General features: G+C 42.7%; 1 long non-coding RNA gene across 2 annotated transcripts in view; it reads right to left on the reverse strand.

The window, feature by feature from the left end:
* The window catches only part of LOC138846587 (uncharacterized), a 90,788-nt gene that overhangs the window by 62,419 nt on the left and 12,680 nt on the right, over positions 1 to 15,689 (reverse strand). Inside the window, exons 1-2 of one of the 2 annotated variants that reach the window (XR_011384116.1) lie at positions 15,262 to 15,404; positions 14,312 to 14,400 (exon numbers count right to left, since the gene is read on the reverse strand). This is a non-coding gene — a long non-coding RNA (uncharacterized lncRNA). Of the gene's footprint in view, positions 1 to 14,311; positions 14,401 to 15,261; positions 15,405 to 15,689 lie in introns of those variants that run through there. The other variant, XR_011384115.1, reaches the window with a different exon arrangement.

Here is a 15,689-nt window from a genome sequence, read left to right on the forward strand (position 1 = left end):
TATTTTATACTCTTGAGAAACTTATAATTCAAATTAAGTGCAAAGTAAAAGAATTAACTGATGGAATGGGAATGGTAGAGAGTAAGAGAGCTAACTGTCTCTAAGGGTGGCCAGGGTGTCATACAGAAGATGACACTGAGCAGAGATTGAAAGAAATGACTGGAGTTGACAGTAGGTAAGGGCAGATGAAAAAGAGTAAAGAACCAGAATATAGAGACTACTGTGTCTCAACACTCCTAGAGTAGGCCAAGCCCTCCAGTGTCTCGCTCAGCACACAAAGGATGAGGGGATAAATAAGTGAACTAAGGAAGTGACCCAGAAGCCAAGAAAGGAGAGCACTTCGGAGAGGAAGAGGAGTTAATGTCCATCAACAAAAGCCAAGGAAAAGCTGGCAAGTATGAATAAAAAGCAATGATCAGGTTAAGAGACCCTCAGAGAGATGAGAACTTAGAAGAGAGAAGACAGCACCGCAGAGTTAAGAGCAACAGACTGAGCTTATGCTGATAGAGGTTGAAGGAGTTTGACACAAAAAAATACCAGAGAATGGTCAATAATAAATGTCTAAGGGAAGAAGGAAATTTGAAGATGCTAAGCATAGGAAGTGCACATTATCCTGTGAGCCAGAGGTGGACAGATAAATGAAATAATCAACATTCCTTGAACATCTACTATGTGGCATGTACTGTACTAGCCATCTTTAAATACATTGTCTCATCATCTGAAATCTAGACTTCACAGGAAGTGTGATATTTAGAAGAAAAAAATGAGGTTGGTCCGAGGAGACAGGTGAATCATATCAGGAGATGAAGAGGGCCTACCCTCATTCACTGAAAACTCACTGGGTCACCTGCTCTATGCTGGATACTTTTCTAAGGGCCCCAGAAGTTTTGTCAAATGGGAACCTATCAGCAACTCGAGGATATTCCATCGTAATTCTCATTCTGGAGATGAAGAAGCAGAATCTCCATGGAATCTTGGCCAAATTATCCCACATGCTGGCAGTTGCTGGTGAAACCAGGATTCCAAGCTAAGTGTGTTTGGACAAACAACTAGACATTTCTCAGCCTCAGTTTCTTTATCTGTAAAACTTGACCTCCTGAGGATGTTGTGCCATTGAAGCACAGAGAAAAATGATCACTCTTGTTTTCACTCTTACTTTCCCCCTTTGGAAGGAGGCCATTGGGTCCTCGCTACACCCTCTCTGTTCTGCCAACATTCTCCATTACTCTTTGAAGACTTCCTGGAGCCCGAATACAGGTGCCAGAAGCATTACAAAATCAGATCCATCTGCAATCTTGGGCCCAAGATGTCTACTCTTTGCTCCCAGAAAAGAAGCCATGTTTCGGATACAAACTAAATACAGAACATGACGAAAAGGCAAAGGGTGTCTCCAAAAGGGATAATGCAAACCAAGACAATTGCTTCCCAGATCAATAGGAGACCTTTAAAGGCCCACTGATGAGATGGACTGCAGGGATGCTCCTCCTCTGTAAAAGGAAAATAAAATGGATCAATAGGAGACGAAAACTGATATTAAATGGCTGAGACTGCCTCTGCTACCAGGTTTGCCTTCCCAAGCTGGACTTCAAGTCAGACTTGTTCATTCCTTTCCTGCCATCTGTGATGAGATCCTAGGGCCCTGGAGTAAGAGAACGGGGTCTACAGATACTTCCTGGAAATATGGCCCTAGGAATACCAAGGATCATATCTAACTGCTCTGGTTATCATGTATCACAGTAAAGGGTATTTTTCTGAACAACAAGGCAGCTAAGGGCAGAAAGTGTGTTTCTCAAACTCAACCCATCATCCCCATCCTTCATTCTCTGCTTATGTCTAGGTATCAGTAGTGTGGTGCTTTGTAAAGTGCCTTCTTGTGACTTCTAAGAATTCTTCTACCAATTGTACAATCTTGGGTAACTTTTTTACCCTGTGTCTTATAAATATGTCAGTCCTGTAATGAAATAATGTAACTGTCATTGTCACCTTCCTCATCACCACCACTATTGCCACCATTACCAGATCAGGAACTAATATTAATTTGATTGAATGCCCATGTGGCATCATAGGGGAAGGTTAAAGGCCAGAAGGACCATAACTTATCAGCTAGTCAGTCTCAATAAGTTGTACATCTCTCTGATCTACACACAATTCACTATAAGCCCAGGACTACAATATCTGTACTGTTGTTGGAAGGGCTGGAGGAGACAGGCTAAATTGTATCACAGTGCCTTACAGGAAATGGATACTTAGGAAGGGTGCTTACTCTTCTCCCCAGTTCCAGTGACCCTAAGCAGAAAGCTTAGATTAACATCTTAGGGAACCTCGATAACATGTCAGAGTCAAGAAAAAGACATTTTAGAGAGGGAAAGAGGCTAGAAATTCATACTATCTGGTTCAGCAGAAAGTTAAGGTCCAGGCAAGTTCAGCCTCCTCAGAGAGAAAACATCACTCCATCTCCCTCCACCTCCGCCTCCCGTTTCTCTGCCCGAGTGCAGAGCACCCAGCTTCACCCTTGGACTGCCTGGGTGGCGAGGGCAGTACAAGAATGCAGAACTTCCTTTTGGCCCCTGAGCTCCTGTTCCAGCACAAGTTACTGGGATAGTCGGGGCTTCCTGCTTCCCCACCCAACCTTCTCCACTCCCGCCTTGTTGCCAGGGTTCTGGGCTCCATTCACAGGGAAGGCCATTAGTGGTCACAGATCAGGATGACTGCCTTGCTGCCGGGAGTGCTGATTCACCGATACTAGCTGATCTATGCCCTATTAAGTAGTAGCACAGTGCTGGGCACCAGAGGTCACGAGTGGACAAAACAAACCTTACTCTTGAGGCCACCCCACACTAGTCAGCAACCATAAACATCATGGAGTATCCTGGTCCCTGTGACTAACGTGACTCTTTACAGAGACCCTGTCTTGAGAACTGACAATTCTATCCCATATTTTTAACAGCTCCTTTAGGCTTCCTCTACTCTAACTCTTAACCCCACAAAAGCCACCCTAAACTCTGACCCTTCCCTCCTTCCCCTGACCATCCTAATTCTTTGATCTTCTCACTGCCCCCTCTGGCTTTCTGTCCTGCAATATTTTCTTTCTTGTGTTACAGTTGGGCTCTCTTCCTTCATCTGTCTGGGTTGCTCGTTGACTGCTTGTCTCCAGTGGAAGGTGGGTACATTCTCTTTCTACACCCCACCTTGTCTCTGGATAAGTGGATATGTGAGAGCCTGGGTGTCCAACACATCTCCTACTCTCCCCATGGAAGAAGTCTCATTAGCCTGGCAGTCTACTGTAGTTGTTGTGGGTGGCCCACAGTGTGTCTGGGTGAGGCATATGCAGATTGTCAAAAACAAAACAAAACAAAAGTTGGCAGGCCAGGCCTACAGTCTAACAAATAGTGAATTATTCCACTCTAATATTTCTTCTGCCATCCAAGTTATTCATATCGTGCAGATTGTCTGCTTCTGCCATCTCTATTCTGGATTCTTCTTTAGGAACTGTGTCTTTTATGAAAATTTCCCTTTTGAACTTAAAGACAACCTCCACATAGCAATTTATTTCTCCTTCACCTTCCTTTTCTTGACACATGCCTTTCTTTTTATTTTAATTCCTTGGAAGGAGGAAAGGGACTGACATTTATCAAATACCTCTATATGCTAGATGTTATAAAATAATCTTATGGATAGACCTCATGTAGATGTGATCAGCTTTATTGTAGCAATAAGGAAATGGCAGTTCAGAAAACTTAAGACATGCATTGTGCTCACACAGTCATGTGACAGGTCTATAGGACTTCACGCTATCTATCTTTGGAAACACACATATGGGTGGCATATGGGAACACACAAAAACCCAGTTAGTTTGGTCTCTGTGACATCCACTGTAGAAAATATTTGTTTGATTATCTCTCATTCCTGACTCCCACTGAAGCACTTTGTGCTCGTTTTAGAACTGCTGTCTTCGAAGTGATCATCTGTGCAAAGCTGTACAATGAAAAGAGCACACATTTGGGAAAACTTAGGGCAGGGAGTAGAACCACGATACCCGGGTTCAAACGCCAGCTCTTTCCGTCTGGATGGCCTCAGGCTACATAGAGGTTTGATAGGCGCACCTATTTCATAGTGATTTCTATGGGTTTTCCACCTCACTTCACTCGCGGTGAAGATCAGTTGCGTCAGCGTTCATAGACCTGGTATGCTCCTGCTTGGTACAAGACAGTGCTTTATGGCTGGTGCCGCGGCTCACTAGGCTAATTCTCTGCCTGCGGCACCGGCACCCCGGGTTCTAGTCCCAGCTGGGGCCCTGGTTCTGTCCCAGTTGCTCCTCTTCCAGTCCAGCTCTCTGCTGTGGCCCGGGAGGGCAGTGGAGGATGGCCCAAGTGCTTGGGCCCTGCACCTGCATGGGAGACCAGGAGGAAGCATCTGGCTCCTGGTTTCCAATCGGCGCAGCACGCGGGCCATAGCAGCCATTTGGGGGGGGTGAACCAATGGAAGGAAGACCTTTCTCTCAATCTGTCTCTCTCACTGTCTAACTCTGCCTGTCAAAAAAAAAAAAAAAAAAAAAAAAAAAAAAAAAAAAAAAAGGACAGTGCTTTATAGCACGTACACTGTTGATTTTACTAGCTGATATCCCACTAGCCGTACCACTTACTAGAGCTGCAAGACTCTTGAATGGAGCTCATCACATATCCAAACTTTACTTTTCCCATTGTGAGCACAGTGATAATCCTCTCTACATTGAAGGTTTGCAGCAAGACTCTTCTAATCTGAACTTGGCTGCCACACATGCTTTCTTGCCTAATACACACCAGTTATCTTTCTTACTATTCAAGAGAGCCCAAAGAATGGCCATCCAAGAAATGAGGAGAAACAACAAGGAAACAAACAAAAGTTGGGGCTGAGTCTGGCCGAAGATCAGCATCATGGGGACAGTTTCCACTCAGGGGTGGTCTGGCCTGGGTGATTCACTGGGGTCCACCCTACCCCTTTCCCAGGTGGTCCCCGAACTGCATGGTGAGTGGCCTCTTTAAGTACGACAGTGATGACGTGAAAGATAATTCATGTCTGCATTGGGCTCTCTCCAGAGCCTGGTGGTGACTGGAAGAAAACACCCCTGATCAATACCACATTTCCAGATTTCATTAGAGTTTTTAATAGCTCAATGCTCTTTTGGAAGGCAGCTTCGGGTGTGCATCAGTATTTGGAGACAAAGAGAATTGTACGAGGCCACCCTTTGAGTTGGGACTTGAAGATACTCCAGAACCTCCAAGATGTTTATCTTGTTACAGAAGCTGTCGGGAGCACTGTCATGGCCTTGAAATGAGATAATCTTCCTTCACATTCTTCTATGCGGCCAGGCTCTCCCCAGGAAGTCATGAGCTTGGTCCCTGCATCTTTTCCAAACGTCTACGCTTCTCACCCTCACAATCACCACTTTCTGTTAATATTTTCACTTGAATCTTTTACTTATCTCTGTAGTTATCACTGTGACCTTGGTCCAACCCTGGAAAGAAACTACTGCAGTCACTGAGCCTCCCTGTGGCCAGAGGGAAATACGATGTGCGACGCATCTCTCGCTGTCCAGCTCCTTCACTGGCTTCCCATCGTTCTCTGACCTACCCTATAACTGGCATCACTAGGTCCCTGTCCATCTTGGGAAATGTCTTGCTCCTCATCTTCCCTCCCTCCCTCCCTCATCTAGTTTTCCACATTTCTGTTTTTATTGTATTCAAATATGCCAAGGTTTCATATACCAACGGTCTTCATCCATGACATTCCCATGGTCTAGAAAACTCATTCAACCCTCTTCAAGGCTGATTATTTTGGATGTTTAAATCTTGGCTGCCATGCCTCCTTCTTGGAGGGCTTCCTTGACAAGCCTGACTAAGAATACACCTCATGGCTGGCGCCGCAGCTTACTAGGCTAATCCTCCGCCTAGCGGCGCCGGCACACCAGGTTCTAGTCCCGGTCGGGGCGCCAGGTTCTGTCCTGGCTGCCCCCTTCCAGGCCAGCTCTCTGCTGTGGCCCGGGAAGGCAGTGGAGGATGGCCCAAGTGCTTGGGCCCTGCACCCGCATGGGAGACCAGGAGAAGCACCTGGCTCCTGGCTTCGGATCAGCGCGGTGCGCCGGATGCAGCACGCCAGCCGCGGCGGCCATTGAAGAGTGAACCAACGGCAAAGGAAGACCTTTCTCTCTGTCTCTCTCTCTCTCTCACTGTCCACTCTGCCTGTCAAAAAAATAAAAAATAAAGAAAGAAAGAAAGAATACATCTCTTCCCATCACCAACTGCTATCCCAGTTGTATTTCACATTATTTCTTTCTGGAATTTGATCAGGAACAACTGTGCTGATTTATTTGCTTTTAGTCTGTTTGCCCCACATGACCGAAAACTTTATGCTTTTTTAGTTCACTACTGATGACCCAGCGCAGTATGACTGACACATGGCAGACACTTGATACGTATGTGCGAATGAATCAACGCTGGGAAGTAAAGCACTGGGTAGAATGGCAGTTCTCTGTTATGTTCATGTAAGGGTCAGGTGGGTTTATACACCCAAGGATGTGAGCATGGAAACGGAGGAATGATATTCTGGAGCTTGAATTGCTATCTGCTGAAACCTTTCAAAGGCTCCCATGGCCCCTTGCAAGGAATCCTAACACAGCTTGATCTGCCAAGCTCTTCACGAATGAATGCTGCCTTCCCTCTCCAGTCTCTTCTCTCCTTTCATTCCCTGCTCCCTGTCTGTCATTCGTCCCCGCCTCGCTGAAGCCGAGATCATTTCCTGTGACTCGTCCTCCAGAAAACTTGGAATCTGCGTTTCAGCGCTACCAGTGAGCTGGGTGCCCTCTCTGCGCCCTCAACACTTTGACCTAAACCGAGTCTCCCAGGTGGGGCAACACATACCCTTTTAGGCAACTGGGTGAAAAAGACAGGCTCCACTCCTACTGAGGACATACTGCCCCTTTTCAGTTCTCTGTTCTTGTTGCTATTTGTGTAGGTTGAATCCTCAGCTGCCTGTGGGTATGTTTCTAATATCTGGGGACAAAACTTGCAGGTTTCCCTTTCTAACAGACAAAGGCCTCTGGAAAAGGCCTCTTCTCTAGCCAGAATCCAACAACTGGGCTTTACTTTTGCTTCCTTTTACTATTTGTAGCAACTAAAATGGGGCTTTCTCTCATTGACTATGCAGAGTTTCTTAAAATATATCTATTCAAGGGGTAAATTTTTTTAAATGTAAGTAAATCGTTATGTATATGCAACTTTAATATGGCAATCTTGGGTCTGTTTGGGCAAGTTCAAATATATCTCATATATGTCTAGGATGGCATAAAAGCATGATCTATAAAATGACAAGCTCTTACAAGATTTTTCATGGGACCAACGCTGTGGCGTCGTGGGTAAGGGCGCTGCCTGCAGTGCCGGCACCTCATATGGGTGCCAGTTCAAGTCCCGTCTGCTCCACTTCCTTTTCTTCCTTCCTTCCTTCCTTCCTTCCTTCCTTCCTTCCTTCCGTCCTTCCTTCCTTCCGTTCTTTCTTTCTTTCTTTCTTTCTTTCTTTCTTTCTTTCTTTCTTTCTTTCTTTCTTTCTTTCTTTCTTTCTTTCTTTCTTTCTTTCTTTCTTTCTTTCTTTCTTTCTTTCTTTCTTTCTTTCTTTCTTTCTTTCTTTCTTTCTTCTTTCACAGGCAACCAACTCTCTGCTATGGCCTGGGAAAGCAGTAGAAGATGGCCCAAGTCCTTGGGCCCCTGCACCCATGTGGGAGATCCGGAAGAAGCTCCTGACTACTGGCTTCAGATGGGCCAACTCCAGTCATTGTGGCAAACTGGGGAGTGAACCAGTGGATGGAAGACCTCTCTCTCTCTCTCTCTGTCTGCCTCTCCTTCTCTCTCTGTGTAACTCTTTCAAATAAATAAATAAATCTTAAAAAAAATATTTTTCACTCTGCAAGGACTAAATGTGCACCCATTGGCAAATTAGCCCTTGGATCTGTCTAAAAAAGGGAGAGAAAAGTATTACGCTTCCAGGGTTTTTTTTTTTTTTTAAGACGAAATTAAATGTATTTTTCAAATGTATTTTTTCAAATTAATGTATTTTTTAAATTTATTATCATTTTCTTTGAAAGGCAAGGAGACAGGGAGGGACAGTGAGACAAACAGAGGGGAGAGATCTTTCATCCATTGGTGCATTCCCCAAATGGCTGCAACAGTCAAGGCTGGGGGTGTTTGAATTCAGGAGCCTGGAACCCTAGTTGGACTTCCCTTGTGAACTGCAGGGACTGAGTGCTGGATCCATCACTTGCTGGCCCCCAGGATGTGCATTAGCAGGAAACTAGACTGGAATAGAGGACCCTGGATGTGAACCGTGCGGACACAGTGACCTAACCACGGGTGCCAAATACCCAGTCCTGAAGGTTTATCAAATGAAGTTGTGAGAATCCCTGAAATTCGCAGAATGGGGACTTCTCTCTTTAAAAGAAGCAGTGGCATGTATACGGAGCAATGGCAGGGATCTTTGCTGCCTGTCCATGCAGAAATCTAGTGTACATACACAAGCAATTCAATTCATGAAGTATAACATCCATTTCTGATCAACACGAGGCTCTGAGTATGAGTCGCCCCTGACTGCTGTCTAGAGATGTCTGTGGAGTCTCTGCAGGATCCCCAAGGATGAATACTCGGGACCTTCCTTGTTTTTTGTTTTCATTTCCACTGAAGGAAAATGCAAGAGAAAATGGCGTCATGTCAAATGCAGTGGAATGCTTTTGTGTGAGTTAAAAAACAGTCTCCATATGCCTGGGTGTGCTTTGTGCATGTTTATTTGCCAGGGAGGTTAAGGTTATTTATACTTTGCATTCAGACCTTGTGCTCCCCTGCACTCAGTCCATGTTTTCCTGCCATGAAACCTTTGCCCAGATCATCCCTCATGCATGACTGACCTGCCTTGTACTCAAAAACCGTGCCTTTGCTCTTGTCTAATTAGCAGATCAAGGTGCACCCACTTCATTCCCTTCATAATGACTCTTCTAATCAAAACAAGTCTAGCCCTCTTGACCCTTCTCTGTTCTCAGAGAATTTAGAGAATGGATAGGAATTTGCTAGATGGTAGGCCAGCCCATGAAAGGAGAGCAGACAGACATGTGAAGTTTCAGATCAGGAAAAGGGAATGGCTGTGTTGCTATCGGACAGAGTGTTCCTATGGCCTTACTTCACAGTGAGGAGACTTGGAGGGGTGGTGGGGTGGGGTGAAATGGGCCCTATAAAGAACAATGAGTGATGCACATACAGAAAAACCGCTAAGAAAGCATTTGTGGATGGTGACAGCATAAAGGGGATGCATACGAGTGGAGATTGATATTTGGTTTAACTTGTTTCTGACAGGGAGCATAAACACTGAAATGACTGTGACACAATGCAGTGTCGTTAGCAATGATTTCTTCTTATTACATGCTTAAGATTGTGTCTGTCAGAATGTACCCAACATCATTTAACTGAAAGGGGGAGAGAATTTCTGTGTGTGTCAATATATGTGTAATAATTCCATTTATCAGATACAAACAGGGCCATCACTTTTAAAACACTGCTCCTCAGAGAGCACTACATCTGTGCTCCTAGGAACCAGCATGTCCTCCCCCAGACTGGAAGCAGATGCTATAAAGTGAAAACATCCCTTCAAAAACAACTTGACATACATTTAGCTAGATTAACCAAGAAAAAAAAAGACTCAAGTTAGTAAATCAGAAATGAAAATGGGGTGTCATCACTGACCTTACAGAAATAAGGGTTACAGGAGGATGCCATGAACAGTTGTATGCCAACAATTTGGATAACTGGACTACAATAGTCATATTCCTGGAAATCCAAATTGTTTCAAGAAAAAAGAAAAAACTGGAACAGACCTATAGGTAGGAAAGATATTGAGTCAGTAATTAAAAACAACCAACGAACCAATCAATCAACCTACTAACCAATAAAAATTTCTGACAAAGAAAAGCCCAGGACCATGTGGCTTTATGGTGAACTCCATAAAACATTAAAAGAAGAATTAGAACCAACCCTCAAACTCTTAGAAGTAAAAGAGGAAAGACTACTTGCTAATTCATTCTGAGAGGCAAGTATTACCCTGATGTGTTTATCTAGATTACTCAAGCAAGATTAAGACATAGTAATAAAACTAAAGGTCAGTATCTCTTCTGAATACATTTACAACCCCATCCCCGAATACAAACCAACACAATTCTTCAGCATATTAAGGTATAACTCGCCATTAACTAGTATTGCAGTATGGCTTAGTAGTGCTTATTTCAGGAATGCAAGGTTGGTTACAAAAATCAATTTAATACGTCACATTAGTAGAACAAAGAAAATGAAAAGCCACAGAATCATATCAATAGATACAGAATAAGAATTTGATGCAGTCACCTTTTATGTTAACAGTATACAACAAACTAGAAATGGAAGAGAACTTCTTAAACGTGATAAAAGGTTAGATATGAAAAACACACAGCTGACAGCACAATTAACAGTGAAAAGACTGGACACTTTCTTCATGAGATAAGGAACAAGACATTTCAACACTGTCCTGGGGGCTTTAGCTGGGCCAATTGGATAAGAAAAAGAAATAGACATTCGGATTGGAAAGAAGCAGGGAAACAGCTCCATAAGCTGCTGACATCATTTAATTTAGAGAAGACAAGAATCCACAGCAATGGCACTGGAGCTAACAAACAAGTTCAGCAAAGTTTCAGGATACAAGATCAACATACAAAAATTAATTGTTTCAGTACGTTAGCAATGAGAAGTAAAAAAATGAAGCTAAGAGAACTATGCCATTTATAATAAATAAACCGAGGAAAATATTTACAAACAAACTCAACCAAGAAGGTATAATATTTACACATGGAAACCTGTAAACCATTGTTGAAAAAAATCAAAGAACTCCCAAACTGATAGAAAGGTTTCTTGTGTTTGTGGATTGGAAAAATGAATATTGTTAAAATGACCATTGTCCCCAATTAACCTACAGATTCAACACAACCCCTATCAAAATTAAAACTGCCTCTTTTGTTTTGCACAACTGAAAAAGATGATTCTAAAACTCCTAAGGAAATGCAAGAGACTGAATAGCCAAAATCTCAAATGAATAACAGTTAGAAGACTTAAACTTCTGATATCAAAAGTAACTTAAAAGCTACAAACACTCAACTGTATGGTACTGGCATAAGAACAGACATTAGATCAAAGGGATAGATTTTAATGGAGTCAGAAATAAACCCACGTATCCACAGTCAACTGATTTTTTTTTATTTATTTTTTTTATCTTTTATTTAATGAATATAAATTTCCAAAGTACGACTCATGTGTTACAATGGCTTCCCCCCCCATACCGTCCCTCCCACCCACAACCCCCCCCTTCCCACTCCCTCTCCCCCTCCATTCACGTCAAGATTCATTTTCGATTATCTTAATATACAGAAGATCAGCCTAGCATACCTTAAGTAAGTATTTCAACAGTTTGCTCCCACACAGAAACATAAAGTGAAAAATAATAGATGATTTTTTTTAAATGATGATGAAATCAGATCAGACCTATTGTCATGTTTAATCCCAGTGAGAGTCAAGTTGGGAATTGATAATTTTTTTTTTTTTACAGAAGATCAGTTTAGTGTACATTAAGTAAAGATTTCAATCGTTTGTACCCCCATAGAAACACAAAGTGAAATATACTGTTTGAGTACTCGTTATAGCATTAAGCCTCAGTGTACAGCACGTTAAGGACAGAGATCCTACATGAGGAGTAAGTGCACAGTGACTCCTGCCGTTGACTTCACAAATTGACACTCCTGTTTATGGCATCAGTAATCTCCCTATGCACCAGTTATGAGTTTCCAAGGCTATGGAAGCCCCCTGAGTTCTCCGACTCTTATCTTGTTTGGACACGGTCATAGTCAAAGTGGAGGTTCTCTCCTCCCTTCAGAGAAAGGCACCTCCCTCTCTGAAGACCTGTTCTTTCCACTGGGATCTCACTCACAGAGATCTTTTTGCCAGAGTGTCTTGGCTTTCCATGCCCGAAATACTCTCATGGGCTTTTCAGCCAGATCCGAGTGCCTTCAGGGCTGATTCTGAGGCCAGAGTGCTATTTAGGACATCCGCCATTCTATGAGTCTGCTGAGCATCTCACTTCCCATGCTGGACCACTCTCCCCTTTATCCATTCTATCGGTTGGTGTCAGCAGATACTAGACTTGCCCATGTGCTCCCCTTGACTCTCAGTCCTTTCATTATGATCAATTGTGAACTGAAATTGATCACCTGGAATAGCGAGATGGCATTGGCACATGCCACCTTGATGGGATTGAATTGGAATCCCCTGGTATGTTTCCAACTCTACCAATTGGGGCAAGTCAGCCCGAGCATGCCCCAAATTACACATCTCTTCCCTCTCTTATTCCCATTCTTACGTTCAACAGGGATCACATTTCAGTTAATTTTCAACACTCAAGAATAACTGTGTGATTTTTAATAAGATTATGGAGACCATTTGGTGGGGTTCGAAAGAACAGTCTTTTCAAAAAGTGATCCTGGGACAACTGGTATTTACACACTAAAAAAAAAGTTATACTCCCTTCCCTATATCACATATTTTTTATAACTCAAAATAGGCAAAAAATCTAAATATAAGATCTAAAACTATAAAATGCATAGGGGGAAAAGGGGTATAAACTTTATAACCTTGGATTATGTTATGGTTTCTTAAGTATGATACCAAAAGCACAAATAACTATTGAAAATATAATAAACTACATTCCATCAAAATTGATAACTTTATGTACCTAGGCACATTACCTAGAAAGTGACAAAGATAACCCATAAACAGGAGAGAATACTTGCAAATCATATGTTTTGATAAAGGTCTAAAATTCAGTCTATGAAGAATATTTACCACTCAATAATAAAAACACAACCCTATGAAAATCTCTGTAAAGGACTTGAATAAACATTCCTCTAAACAAAATATACCAGTGGCTAATAAGCCCATGAAAAGTTGCCTAGTGTCTTTAATCATATAATGATTATTATCATTTATAATTACTAGAACTTTTTAAAAAGAGGAAACCAATATTGATGAGGCTATGGAGAAATTGGAACTCTCATTCATTGCTGTCGGGCTATAAAATGGAGTAAGTCACTGTGAAAAGCATTGTGTGAACTCCTCAAAAACACAAACGTTTGGCCTAGCAATCCCACTCCTAAGTATATACCACAAAGCCATAAAAACATATTCACGCAAAATTTGTAGACAAGTGTCAATATCAGCAATATTCACAATGCCCAACAAGTAGAAACAGCCCAAATGGCCATCAGCTAATGAATGCATTAACAAAATTGTGGTCTGAATGTACAGTGAAATATTATTCAGTCATAAAAAGGAATGAATTATTGATACACGCTACTACATGGATGAGTCTTGAAAGAATTATGCTAAGTGAAAGAAGCCAAATTCAAAAAGTTACATATCATATCAATTCAGTTATACTAAATGCCTATAACGCACAAACCCTAGGAAACATAAAATGACTTAATGGTTCCAGTGGCTGGTGGGGAGGGAGAACTTGGGGGTATTTGATTTCTTTGTGGGGCTGAGAGATACGTTATGGAATTGGTGGTGAAGACTGTATATGTAACATTTGAATACTGCATATTGCAAATGTACCTGAAATTCACTGAACTGTATATTCTAAAATGACTCAAATGTGGGACCCGAGATGTGGTGCAGCAGGGGAAGCCACTTCCTGCAATGCTGGCATCTCATCTGGGCTCTGGTTCAAACCCCGGCTGCTCCGCTTACCACCCACCTCTCTGCTAACATGCCTGGGAAAGCAATGAAAGACAGCCCGACCCTTTGGGTCCCTGTACTCACAAGTGAGCCCCGGATGGAGTTCCTGCGTTCCAGGCGCTTGGCTTTTGGCCTGGCTCAGTCCCAGCTGTGGCAGCCATTTGGATAATGAACCTGCAGATAGAAGATCTCTGTGTGTGTTTCTCTCTGTAATACCAACTTTCACATAAATAAATACGTCGTTTAAAAATGACTAAACTGAGAAATTTTACCTTGCAGTATATGTATGTGTATATGACAATTTATAAAGTAATATTAAATATTTATTTAGGAAGGTGAGTCATTGACTGTTCCTCTCAAGTCCTTGGATTTGGGAATATTTTCACCCTTCTCAGGTTTGCCAGTGGGTGATCCGTCAGGGTTGGTGAAGAAGGGCAGCAGATGGAGCCACCAGTACCCTGGACCTCTTAGTCTGCACCAGAACTCACCACTTGCTTGGCATGTCACAGTCACATTCTTCTTCTCACTAGACCATGAGTATCTCCATGCCCGCGACCACTTTCATAGTTGACACTGCCTATGAAAAGAGTAACAATGATATACAATAAAAACAATAAAAAGTGGTAGGAGTTAACACACATGGAGAGCTGACTATATGCCAGCGTTTTTCTAAGTACTTTGCATGTATTAGTTTATTTGATACTCAGCACTGCCTGTAGCAGGCGTTGTTATTTCCATTTTACAGATGTGGCAGCTAAGAGGTCAAGATTCTTGCCCAAGATCCCACAGCAAGTAAGCACAATGCGATAATCTGAATTCATGCAGTCTGATTTGAGACTGCAAGATCCTGTTCTTGAGGCAGTAAGTAGAAGATTCCATTCTTCATTTAATTTCCCTAGCATCCTTAGCTCTTCAAACAGGGGCAGACAGCAAGCAAGGATGGGAATATGGAGAATAAAACAGGGGCATCCCCCAACACTGTCAGACCTTCAAGATGACAGAGGAGTTGGGATGTAGAAGTTGGCTGCTTTGTTGGCGTAGATTAAAAATGCCAGCATTCTATCAAATCAATCAAATATCTAACCTCTCAGCCCTAGAAAGCAAGCCCCATGAAGGCAGGGCGTCCTTCTTTCCTGATTCTCTTCCGCCAACTGCTCCGTCTCCAGCACCCAGGACAGTGTATAGAATACCTAATCACTTACTCACTGTCTGTTGAGAGAATATTTAAAAGCCAACAAGTACCCAGTGTTTACTCTCCCTGGGTACTGGTTGTAGTGAGTTTCAGGAATCTGTTTATTATAATTTTATGCAGAAAGTATTAATATACCCATGTTTTAAGGGGGAAAACTGAGGCATGGAGGGATTAAATAACTAGTACAGAAACTGATAGAATGAGAAACCACTATCAGGTGCTAGTGTTGTTATTCTTAAGCAATACCTCTAAAGCTACATTATGAAGATGGGCGCAGAACTCGCAAGAATTTGAAATCCACACAGGAATCATCAGATTACGTTGGACCCAGACTCTTGGAGGTACACATTCACTGCATCTCTTGCCTCACAATGGGGTGGAATGTCAGTAAACCTTGTAACTAGAGCATATGGAGTATGCAAAATACAGTTGTTGGACACTGGATAGAGATTTTTACTCCATGGGGTAGCATGTGGCACAGTAGTTAAACAGCCCCCTGTGACACTGGCACCCTCTATCAGAGTGCTGCTTTGAGTCATGAATGCTCTGTGCAGCTCCCTACTAACACACCTTGAAAATCCACAGAACATGGCCCAAGTACTTGGCCCCTGACACTCATGAGGGAGACCTGAGCCTGGTCCAGCCCTCGCAGTTGTGGCCGTCTGGGCAGTGAA

The sequence above is a fragment of the Oryctolagus cuniculus genome, chromosome 18 (genome assembly GCF_964237555.1).
Source record: "Oryctolagus cuniculus chromosome 18, mOryCun1.1, whole genome shotgun sequence".
Taxonomy (NCBI): domain Eukaryota; kingdom Metazoa; phylum Chordata; class Mammalia; order Lagomorpha; family Leporidae; genus Oryctolagus; species Oryctolagus cuniculus.